The 9,923-nt window shown below is 45.7% G+C and overlaps 1 long non-coding RNA gene across 1 annotated transcript; it reads left to right on the top strand.

Annotated features, from left to right (window-relative positions):
• Positions 1 to 7,669: 7,669 nt before the first annotated feature.
• On the top strand, positions 7,670 to 8,203 carry LOC103639053 (uncharacterized). Its single transcript, XR_559204.3, has 3 exons — positions 7,670 to 7,752; positions 7,859 to 8,044; positions 8,125 to 8,203. It is a non-coding gene; the product is annotated as an uncharacterized lncRNA (long non-coding RNA).
• Positions 8,204 to 9,923: the final 1,720 nt, after the last annotated feature.

The following is a 9,923-nucleotide window of genomic DNA, read 5'->3' on the forward strand; positions in this document are numbered from 1 at the left end:
GTCACTAAAACAATGTACTAAGTCTGAGAAACATACCTTTATCCTTGATTTGTACTTTGTCCACCATTTTACACTTAGGCACTTGTGTTGGATACTAAATCACCAAAATACTTAGAAATGGCCCAAGGGCACATTTCCCTTTCACAACTCGACTCTCCCGTGGCCACCCTCGGGCGGGACAAGTATACACGACTTGCCCGAGGACAACCCTGGGCGGTACTGGCAGTAACGACTCGCCCGAGGCAACCCCGGGCGGGAAAGGCAGTAATGATTTGCTCGAGGGCAACCCTGGGTGGGAGAGGCAGTCACGAATCACTCGAGGCCATCCTCGGAGGGAGAGGCAATCACGACTCGCCCAAGGCCATCCTCGGGTGGGAGAGGCAGTCACGACTCACCCGAGGCCACCCTCAGGCGGGTGACACAATCACGACTCGTCCGAGCCCAAGCCTGAGCGGGACAGGCAGCCACGACTCGTCTGAGGCCATTCTCGGGCGAGACAGGCAGTCACGACTCGCCTGAGGCCAACCCCCAGCGGGGGACGCAGTCACGACTCAACCGAGGCCAAGCCCTGGCTGTACAGTCAGTCACGACTCGCCTGAGGCCACCCTTGGGTGGGACAGACAGTCATGACTCGCCCAAGGGCAACCCCGAGCGGGAGACGTAGTCACGACTCGTCCGTGGCCATCCTCAGGTGGGACAGATAGTCACAACTCGCCTGAGGCCATCCGCGGGCGGGACAAGCAGTAATGACTCGCCCGAGGCCATCCGCGAGTGGGATAGACAGTCACGACTCGCCCAAGGCCAACCTCCGGCAAGACAGGTAGTCACAACTCGCCTGAGGCCATCCTCCGGTGGGATACGTAGTCATGACTCGCTCGAGACCACTCTCGGGCGGGAGAGGTTGTCAAGAATCACCCAAGGCCAAGCCCGCGCGGGAGACGCAGTCACGACTCGCCTGAGGCCACCCTCGAGCGGGAGACATAATCATGACTCGTCTGAGGCCAAGCCCGGGCAGCAGACGCAATCATGACTCATCCGAGGCCAATCCCGGGTAGCAGACGCAGTCACGACTTGCCTAAGGCCACTTTGGCAGAACTGTCCGCACCCGGCCTCCTCTACCTCTTCCTGCTTCTCGCTCTAACCGCGCCACGTTCCACATGTCGCGGCCTCCATCCACCTAACGCCCTCCAATCTGCCTCCCGACGCAATTCGCGGTCCCACACACCCGACGTCTCGCCCCCCGAGCCCACCTCCCAATATCACCTCCCTCGCATGTCGACCCGACGCGTGAAGTTTGGTTGATAACATCACTAAACAATGATCTATACATACACAAGTGTCACTCTGCCGGTTGATTACCTCATTAAATAATGACCTATGCCTGCATAAGTATTACCCGTTGCAACGCACGGGCATATACCTAGTTTTTCTAAGAAAAATAAAAGCATATCCTCGTCGCTAAAAGTTTTTAGCAACCTACAATAAAGGTGTTAGCAAACCTAGAATATGCTTTGCTTTTGCTTCTAGGCTCGTTCCCTTATATCCGACGGCTGTAAGGAGCCGTCGAAGTCGAAGGTTTCTTATTTTGCTGTTGTGCTTTTTGCGAACCGTTTGCAGAGTAGAATTTAAAATCTCTACTAACTATTAAGGGGGCAGTGTAGACTGCCCCCGCTCCCGCACGCCCGCCAAACCGCCGCTCCCGCAACGCCAGCAAGCCCCGCTCCCACGCAACTGCCTCCCGCACGCGCCGCCGACCTCGCTCCCGCAACAGCCTCCCGAACGCCCCGTCGTCCTCCGCTACCTATCAGCCGCGAAATAAATGCTGTCGCACTACGCCGCCAAGTGGCTCCCAGACGTGGCGCCTCCAACGTCGTCGTCCGCGTCGGGGCGCTTCCTGCCGCCGGAGAGCCCCACGGTCACGTGGCTGAAGAAGCGGCTGAGTATGTCCGGCAGCAAGGGCACAACGGGCACGGTGGAGGTGGACGCACTGACTTTTTCTGCTTTTCATTTGCCTTGTGCGGATCTACTCGTCGTGCTCATCTCGCGCAGATCTGCTCGACGTGTGAACCACCGCCTCGCCGAGAAGGAGATCGTCGTCGTCCTCTCCTCTGCCTCCGCGGCCTCCATCGAGAGCAGTGTTGCCGTCGTCGACCACCTCACCTCCCTCGTCTCTCACCTCCATGACCTCAAGAGCAAGGTAATCCCCTTCCTGCCTCCAAAATCTCACTCCTGTTTCCTCCTCTTACTTGCAGAATCAAATCGCACATGGCCTAGAGAAGATCTTAGGGATTTGGTTTACCATTTTGTATTTCTGATTTTCTCTACTAACTATTAAGGGGGCAGTGTAGACTGCCCCCGCTCCCGCACGCCCGCCAAACCGCCGCTCCCGCAACGCCAGCAACCCCCGCTCCCACGCAACTGCCTCCCGCACGCGCCGCCGACCTCGCTCCCGCAACAGCCTCCCGAACGCCCCGCCGTCCTCCGCTACCTATCAGCCGCGAAATAAATGCTGTCGCACTACGCCGCCAAGTGGCTCCCAGACGTGGCGCCTCCAACGTCGTCGTCCGCGTCGGGGCGCTTCCTGCCGCCGGAGAGCCCCACGGTCACGTGGCTGAAGAAGCGGCTGAGTATGTCCGGCAGCAAGGGCACAACGGGCACGGTGGAGGTGGACGCGCTGACTTTTTCTGCTTTTCATTTGCCTTGTGCGGATCTACTCGTCGTGCTCATCTCGCGCAGATCTGCTCGACGTGTGAACCACCGCCTCGCCGAGAAGGAGATCGTCGTCGTCCTCTCCTCTGCCTCCGCGGCCTCCATCGAGAGCAGTGTTGCCGTCGTCGACCACCTCACCTCCCTCGTCTCTCACCTCCATGACCTCAAGAGCAAGGTAATCCCCTTCCTGCCCTCCAAAATCTCACTCCTGTTTCCTCCTCTTACTTGCAGAATCAAATCGCACATGGCCTAGAGAAGATCTTAGGGATTTGGTTTACCGTTTTGTATTTCTGATTTTCGCTGAAGAAAATTCGTGTCTTTGTGGTGTTCCCTGAGCGATGAATGCCTTCTAGATGGAGGATGGCGCATGGGCAGAGAAACTGCCAGTGCAACGGTGTGCATTGCCAAATGCAGCAGATACTGCATTTATTTCACTAAATGGTAACTCCACACTACAGACATCCGAAGCATTTAAGAAATAAAACATCATTTCTCATAATAAAAAATATCCTAAATAGGTGTAGTTGTCATATCTTCAGTAGCACCTGTTGTTTAGTATGCTTGCTTGCCTCGAGTCTAATTAGATAGCTTGCTAGGTGATCTATTTTGAATTGCATCCTTTGCATGGCATTCCTTTCTGTTGGTCTACTGCACCACGAGTGTGCTGTTGACAATGACCCATTGTAAAAAGAACTTGTGGAATTATGCACTTGCTTTTGGACTTAGCAGACTCGATTGTTGCAACGTTATTTTGGAGAGGTTAGATTTTTCATTCATCAAGCTGCAGATTTTGAGAGGCTTTGAAATGTCAATTCTTATTCACCAACATTTGTAATGGTTTGATCTGTAGTTTCTTTGTCGTTTAAGTTCCACTTCTTTCACTGCAAGAAGATCGCCTGTTGCTTTTTTGGAGTAGCACTGAGACTGAAATTTTCACCCTCAGTTGACTTGTTCATTAGTTGTACCGTGCTACTGTCTGCAGTTCACCCATGTACTTCTATGAATATTGTTTGATTTTGTTTAGAGTATATTACTTATGATCCCATTATTGTAGTGCAGTGACCTGAAAATGAGTGAGGGGGATGCTACTCAGCTTGCCCTTGAGAAAGGATCACCGCAAGTGTCTAATGATGATGGTTCGAGTAGTCCTGCAACTGTGCACAAGTTGAAAGTTGACACAGAAGATGCTCGAAGCAAAATTGAATCACCCACTCCAGAGAAGCTTGAATCTAGAAGCAAATGGGTTGTTGTGAGTTCGTTGGCAAGGAATTTACTTGCAGAGAGGTACAAAGATAGATTTGCAAATCAGTTCCTGGAAGATGAGGGTGACATAGATGATGAAGACTATAATGACAGTATTTCGCAGGCATGAACCGATCTCAGAGATCAAGAAGCATTGAACTTCTGGAGAAGTGATCCATTTTTATTTTCATCTCAATATCTCATGTATATGTGTGCTTCCTACAGATCATTCACCTTGTCTTTCCTGTTCACAATGTCAGGCATAAGGATTTACTGAATCTTTTTAATAGAATGGAGAGTTCTATAAGGTTGCTACGCCTACGGAAGAGGATGGCTACATTTAATAATATTGCCACCCAGGTGGAAATACTCGCAAAAAGGTAATATCCGACCAAATAAATAGCATGCTTATGACATGTGGGTCAGTATTTTTTTCTGTTTTTAATTATGTGCCCTTGGATGAACTAGCATGCCCATATATTATATACGTTTCCGCTGCCCACAAAAATAAGTTGTTACTCTAGAATTGGTATATTTTTCTTAGATCCAATGTTTTTCATTCAGAAATTTTCTAACCATTTTCCTGATTTCTCCTATATACAGATCCTTTAAGCTATTATTATCATCAAGCATTCTTCTGAAAAAATGTGTACCATGTGCTAATTCCACTGAAGTTGATCTTTTCTGTACTAACTATTAAGGGGGCAGTGTAGACTGCCCCCGCTCCCTACCCGCACGCGCAACTGCCTCCCGCACCGCCCAGCCGTCCTCCGCACGCCCGCGCGCCGCAGCCGCCGCGAAACCCTCGCTCCCTGCCCGCACCCGCAACGGCCTCCCGTCCTCCGCACGCCCGCCGCGCACGCCCCTACGAATCCCGCCGCGCACGCCCTGCCACCCAAGAAGCGGATTCGCGCGGCGTGACCCTGGCGCGCAGGACGGGACGACGTGGATCTGGCGAGTCAGTAAGCACCGACGATCTGCTCCCCGTGCTCTCAACAACCCCCGCCCCCATCGCTCTCCTCCGAGGTGGTTGTTTCTTTTATTCTGGTAACACATGGTTTCCTAATCTCACACATCTTCCAGGTTTGTGGACTCAAGTGGTCTTATGACAATCGTCAGCTTGCATCCAGAGGCAATGACAATGGAGTAAGATGCCTGTCCATATGTTCCTGTTAGTTTTGAATGCACTGTTCTTAGGATTCTGCATTTATATTTTCCCATGCTAATATTTCCCCCTTGTCCAACTTTTTGTTTGGAATCCACATTCAGTACAACCAGTACTGAAGTATACTGAGCACACAGCAGTTGTCAAAGCTATTGCCTGGTCACCTCATCTCCACGGTCTGCTTGCATCTATGGCGGAACTACAGATAGATGCATATGATTTTGTCATAAGAACAGTGATACTTCTGTTTTTTTATAATGGTAACACGTGGTTTCCTAATCTCACACATCTTCTAGGTTTGTAAACAAGAAAGAATCAGATACAATTAAGAACCAGGGGCAGAGTAAATTGCCTCACTTAAAATATAAAAGCCATGTGTTACTAATTTTTTTTGACAAAGAACATGTTGAAGTGGGTTAGCTGCATGTTAAGGACTTATAAAAAAACTTTATTTGAAGAATAACTATTTTATGAATTGTTTCAGCTTGCCATGTCACGAATTTCATCGCTCATGGGTCATGGCTCTAGGTTACCTGGTCCAAATCATCGTTCAAGTAAAAGCGGCCTTCACACCACCAAACACTCTGAAATATTATCTAGGTGGAGACCTTTGGTCATGTCATGTTTAATTTCCCTACAAATTTCGTACTGCATTTCATATATATGTATCAAATATGGACCCATGAAACTGAAGAAGGCGTTACTTTTCAATTCGTGTTGCTTCTTCATTTCCTTTGTCAATAAGGGCATGTCTAGATCCATTAGCACTAAAATTTAGCAGTTAAAATTTATATGAGTGGGTCTAAATGGACCTGCTAATTATTTGTTGAAGGACCTGAAGGGCTGTTATTAGTTTCATTAGCAGATTTGGAGTTGCTAATATGTGCTAATAATTCATATGCATCTTCAACTCACTATCTAACTACCTATTAGCATCTGAGTGCAAACAACTTCCTGCTAAAAGTTAGTAAGGGATCGGTTGATACTTATCGATGTATTGTGTTTGTTCATTATTATTGTATCCATGTTTGGTTGGAATGTTTTTAAAAGAGTGTTAAATTCTGAACGATATGAGTTATTTTATATTCTATATTCTTTTGGTTTCTGAAAGGTTTCTTGCTTCTTAAAAGAGTGTTCATTATTACTCCCTCATGCTTCTTATTTGTACATCACCTGTAGATCTAAGTAACATATTCCATGTTGTCCTTTTCAAAACCTTTGCAGGTTCAGTTGATAATAATGTTAAATTTTGGGACCTTGAAACTTTTGAGTTGATCGGTTCTTCTGGACCTGAGGTACCATATCTATTTATAACGACTCACAAAATTAATTAGCACATATCCCCAGTTTCATGGTGCTCCTAATTAGCACATATCCTCTACGCTTCTTCCACGGCGTGCCCGAGGACGACGCTGCGGAGCGGGAGATGGCCGTCATGCGCGCCAAGGCCCTGGCCGCCACGCCGCCGACGCAGCAGCAGCAGCTCATGGCGTCCGCGTACCCCTTCTCGCTGTCGCCCAAGGGAGGCGTCAGCCTCAGCTTCCTGATCCAGCAGCACCAGCAGCAGCAGAGCGAGACCCAAAGGTGCCATTTTTACCCAGCGGCTGCCTCGCCACCAAATTAAAGGTTGCATTTTGTCTCCGGTCTCACCATTCCCATTTTATTCTCCGCGTGTTGCTGCCTGCTCCAGGGCGGCGGCGGCGGGCATGCTGCTCGGCGGCGAGGACATCTGTTCGGAATTTCGATGATAGCAAATGAATTCAAGTCAATCATGGTTTTTTTGTTATTCGATGATATGCTCGGCGGCGAGGACTATTGAAGTCCAAGTCAATCAGTGTTCTCCACTTTTTTTGTTAGTTTTACTAGCTCCTCGTGGGTTTGTTAGTTTTACACGCTCTACGGCTCTACCTCATGGGGAAGTCTAGAAAAATCCTAAAATAGTTGTCATCTGTAGGAGTTAGATTTTTTATTGTATTCATTGCAATTACTGTGTAGTTTTTTTTACAACATGCCATTTTCGAAACAATTTTCATCTGCATGAGTTAATTTTTTTTGTATTTGTTGACATTTTGTGTAGTTTTTTTTCACAACATGCCATTTTCTAGATAGACTTGCAAGAAACATATCAGTTATTATTGTGATCTTACAAAACCATAAGATTCATTTATCTGCTCACACATGGTGTATATGCAGATGTTTAATACCTTTGTTTGGCTGCCTTTTTCTTTTTAATGTGGCATCAACGCAAAATCAAACTGTTGCTGCATCCCAGCTCATTAGCCTGTCTTAACTAGAGTCTGATTGTATCCACTGTCTTAAAATAGTATGTTCATTCAATCTTAAATTGTGAAGTTAGCATGTTGTGAAGCTGTTGCTTTTTGTGTTTATACATGCATCCCTTTCATTACCATGACTCATGATCCACACGAATTTAAATTTGTTATTTTTCATAGTTCATAATTCAATAATCACCATAAATTTCGATGATAGCAAATGAATTCAGAATGTTGCTGGTTTCTGTATCAGGGCATGGGGCCTCTATCCCACAATTATCTTCTCAGAGCAGCGCACCTCAGTAATCCTATTATGGTGGATATCAGGGTACAAGCAAAAAGATTGAAAATCCAAATGGAAGGGTAAGCTTTTTGTTCATTCTATTTTCTGTCACTGAATTTAGAAAGTGCATCCAGAAGTGTGATGTTTGTAATCTTTTAAACTGGCACTATTGTCAACTTGCTGTAGGTTGGTGTTATCATTGGAAAAGCCAGGGAAACTATTAGGTATATCCAACTTCAATCAGGAGCAAAGATTCAAGTCACAAGAGACCATGAAGCTGAACCTGGTGCACTAACAAGGCAAGTTGAGCTTTCTGGCAAACCTGAGCAGATAAGCAAAGCTGAACAGTTGATCAAAGAAGTTCTGGCAGAGGTATTACTCATTATGCTCACAACCTTTTGTTTTGTTCTGCATTTTTCATCTATGTTACAATATTTGATCTTGCATCCCAGGCCGATGCTGGGTCATCCGGTGCTAGATCTGGAGGCCGGAAATACAATGCAACACAGCAAGGTGCTGAGATGTACCAGATGAAAATTGCTAATAACAAGGTATACACCTTGTTCTATTTGGACAAGGGTTTGCCTTACCATACGAAACTACACTTTATCATGCTACCACAAGTATTTGGCATGTGTATGGGTGCCTGTTTGTCAATTTTATATCAATCAACAGACTGTGTTGTGTGATTTCCTTACCCATGTTGTTTTTTCCTCTACTTCTGATTTTTGTCTGTTTCTTTTTAGGTGGGACTGATTATTAGGAAGGGTGGTGAGACTATAAAGTCCATGCAGACCAAATCTGGAGCCCGTATTCAGGTTTGCTATCTTGTTATATAGCTTCCTGGTTTACCTTAGCTACAATCAGAAGTAAGGTTACACTAAGTTCACTTGTGGCTGTTTGTCTGCTTGTTTTTGCTTTGCCTTGAAAATATCACTTCTAAATGATTGATATTTTGTCACCTGGAGTTTATCATTCATATTTTGCTGTAAATGCTCCATTTGGTCCAAGCTGTTCATTTATTATCAAATCATTTGGTCCAAGCTGTCCATTTAGTCGAATGAGAAAAATGAAACAAAAGTAGGATTTCTATTTTTTGGATAGTGACTAACACACTTAGAAAATGCTATATGTTGCAGTAGGTGGTACATGCTATTTATGCAAACGAAAGTTCCTATTTAGGATTGTTAAACATAATTTTGGAGTTTGGGATTTCCTTTGGGTATCTTTTATGTATCATTCATATAATTAGTAAAGGTATATGTTGCACTACATTTTATCTATAATTCTTTGTTTGGAGTTGTTGTTTGCACGACTATCCCTCTCTCACGGATAAAGATGTCAGGATCATTGCTTCAAACTGCGCTGCATTAGAAAATCTCATTATGTTATAGTCTTCAATCAGTGATGGTGGTCTTTCTCAGGATGCTAAGCAATGCAGAAACCTGAAGTTCCTCCATACCGAAGGGTGCTTGTCCATCACTAAGGCGTCTCTAAGAGCCCTTGTGCAGTATGCCAAGAGACTCGAGTCTCTTACTCTGGGAAGCTACCCTCAAATTGAGCAACATGCCATCTTTTCCTTACTGATGAACTAACCTTATCTGGACACGCTTGTGCTCAAGGACATGATGGCTGGACAATCACATACGAATGATTGAAGACATTTCACTTATCACTAATGCTTACTTGAACTTGGAGTAGATGTACGATGCACAGAAGGATTAGTTCTCTAGCGGGACAGTTCATGTCTAATTAATGATGAATTATATAGAGGTTATTACCAAGGAAATAATGATCATAAGAGACCGACGAAATTGCTGCAGTTTATGTTTCTGAATCTTTGTGCTCTCAGTCAGTTATTCTAACTAAGTTCTACTGGTTGACCTCTAATATGTGGTTCATCTACCTACAACTTATGACTTCTTGGGTTCTCTGATCAGGGCAACTTCAACTTGATCATCTCATATAATTCAACAAACAACCATGGTGTTTATGATGAATCAGAACAATCTATCCCTGTGCTTACTCAAGCAGGCTCAGTGCAGAAAGCTAATTCGGTTCAAGTCCCATGATTAGCTAATATAGTACCACTTTGTTCTTTCATGTACAGTTCTAGGCTCCTTTGGTGAGATGTATGCATCACAAGTTTTACTAACTCTGATTATTCGTACATTGTACCTAGATTTGGACTGTAGCTTGATCCATTTCCCTAGAACCTTTATAGTTTATATTCTTATTTTTATAATTTTCA

Source organism: Zea mays, chromosome 9, assembly GCF_902167145.1.
Source record: "Zea mays cultivar B73 chromosome 9, Zm-B73-REFERENCE-NAM-5.0, whole genome shotgun sequence".
In the NCBI taxonomy this organism is placed as follows: domain Eukaryota; kingdom Viridiplantae; phylum Streptophyta; class Magnoliopsida; order Poales; family Poaceae; genus Zea; species Zea mays.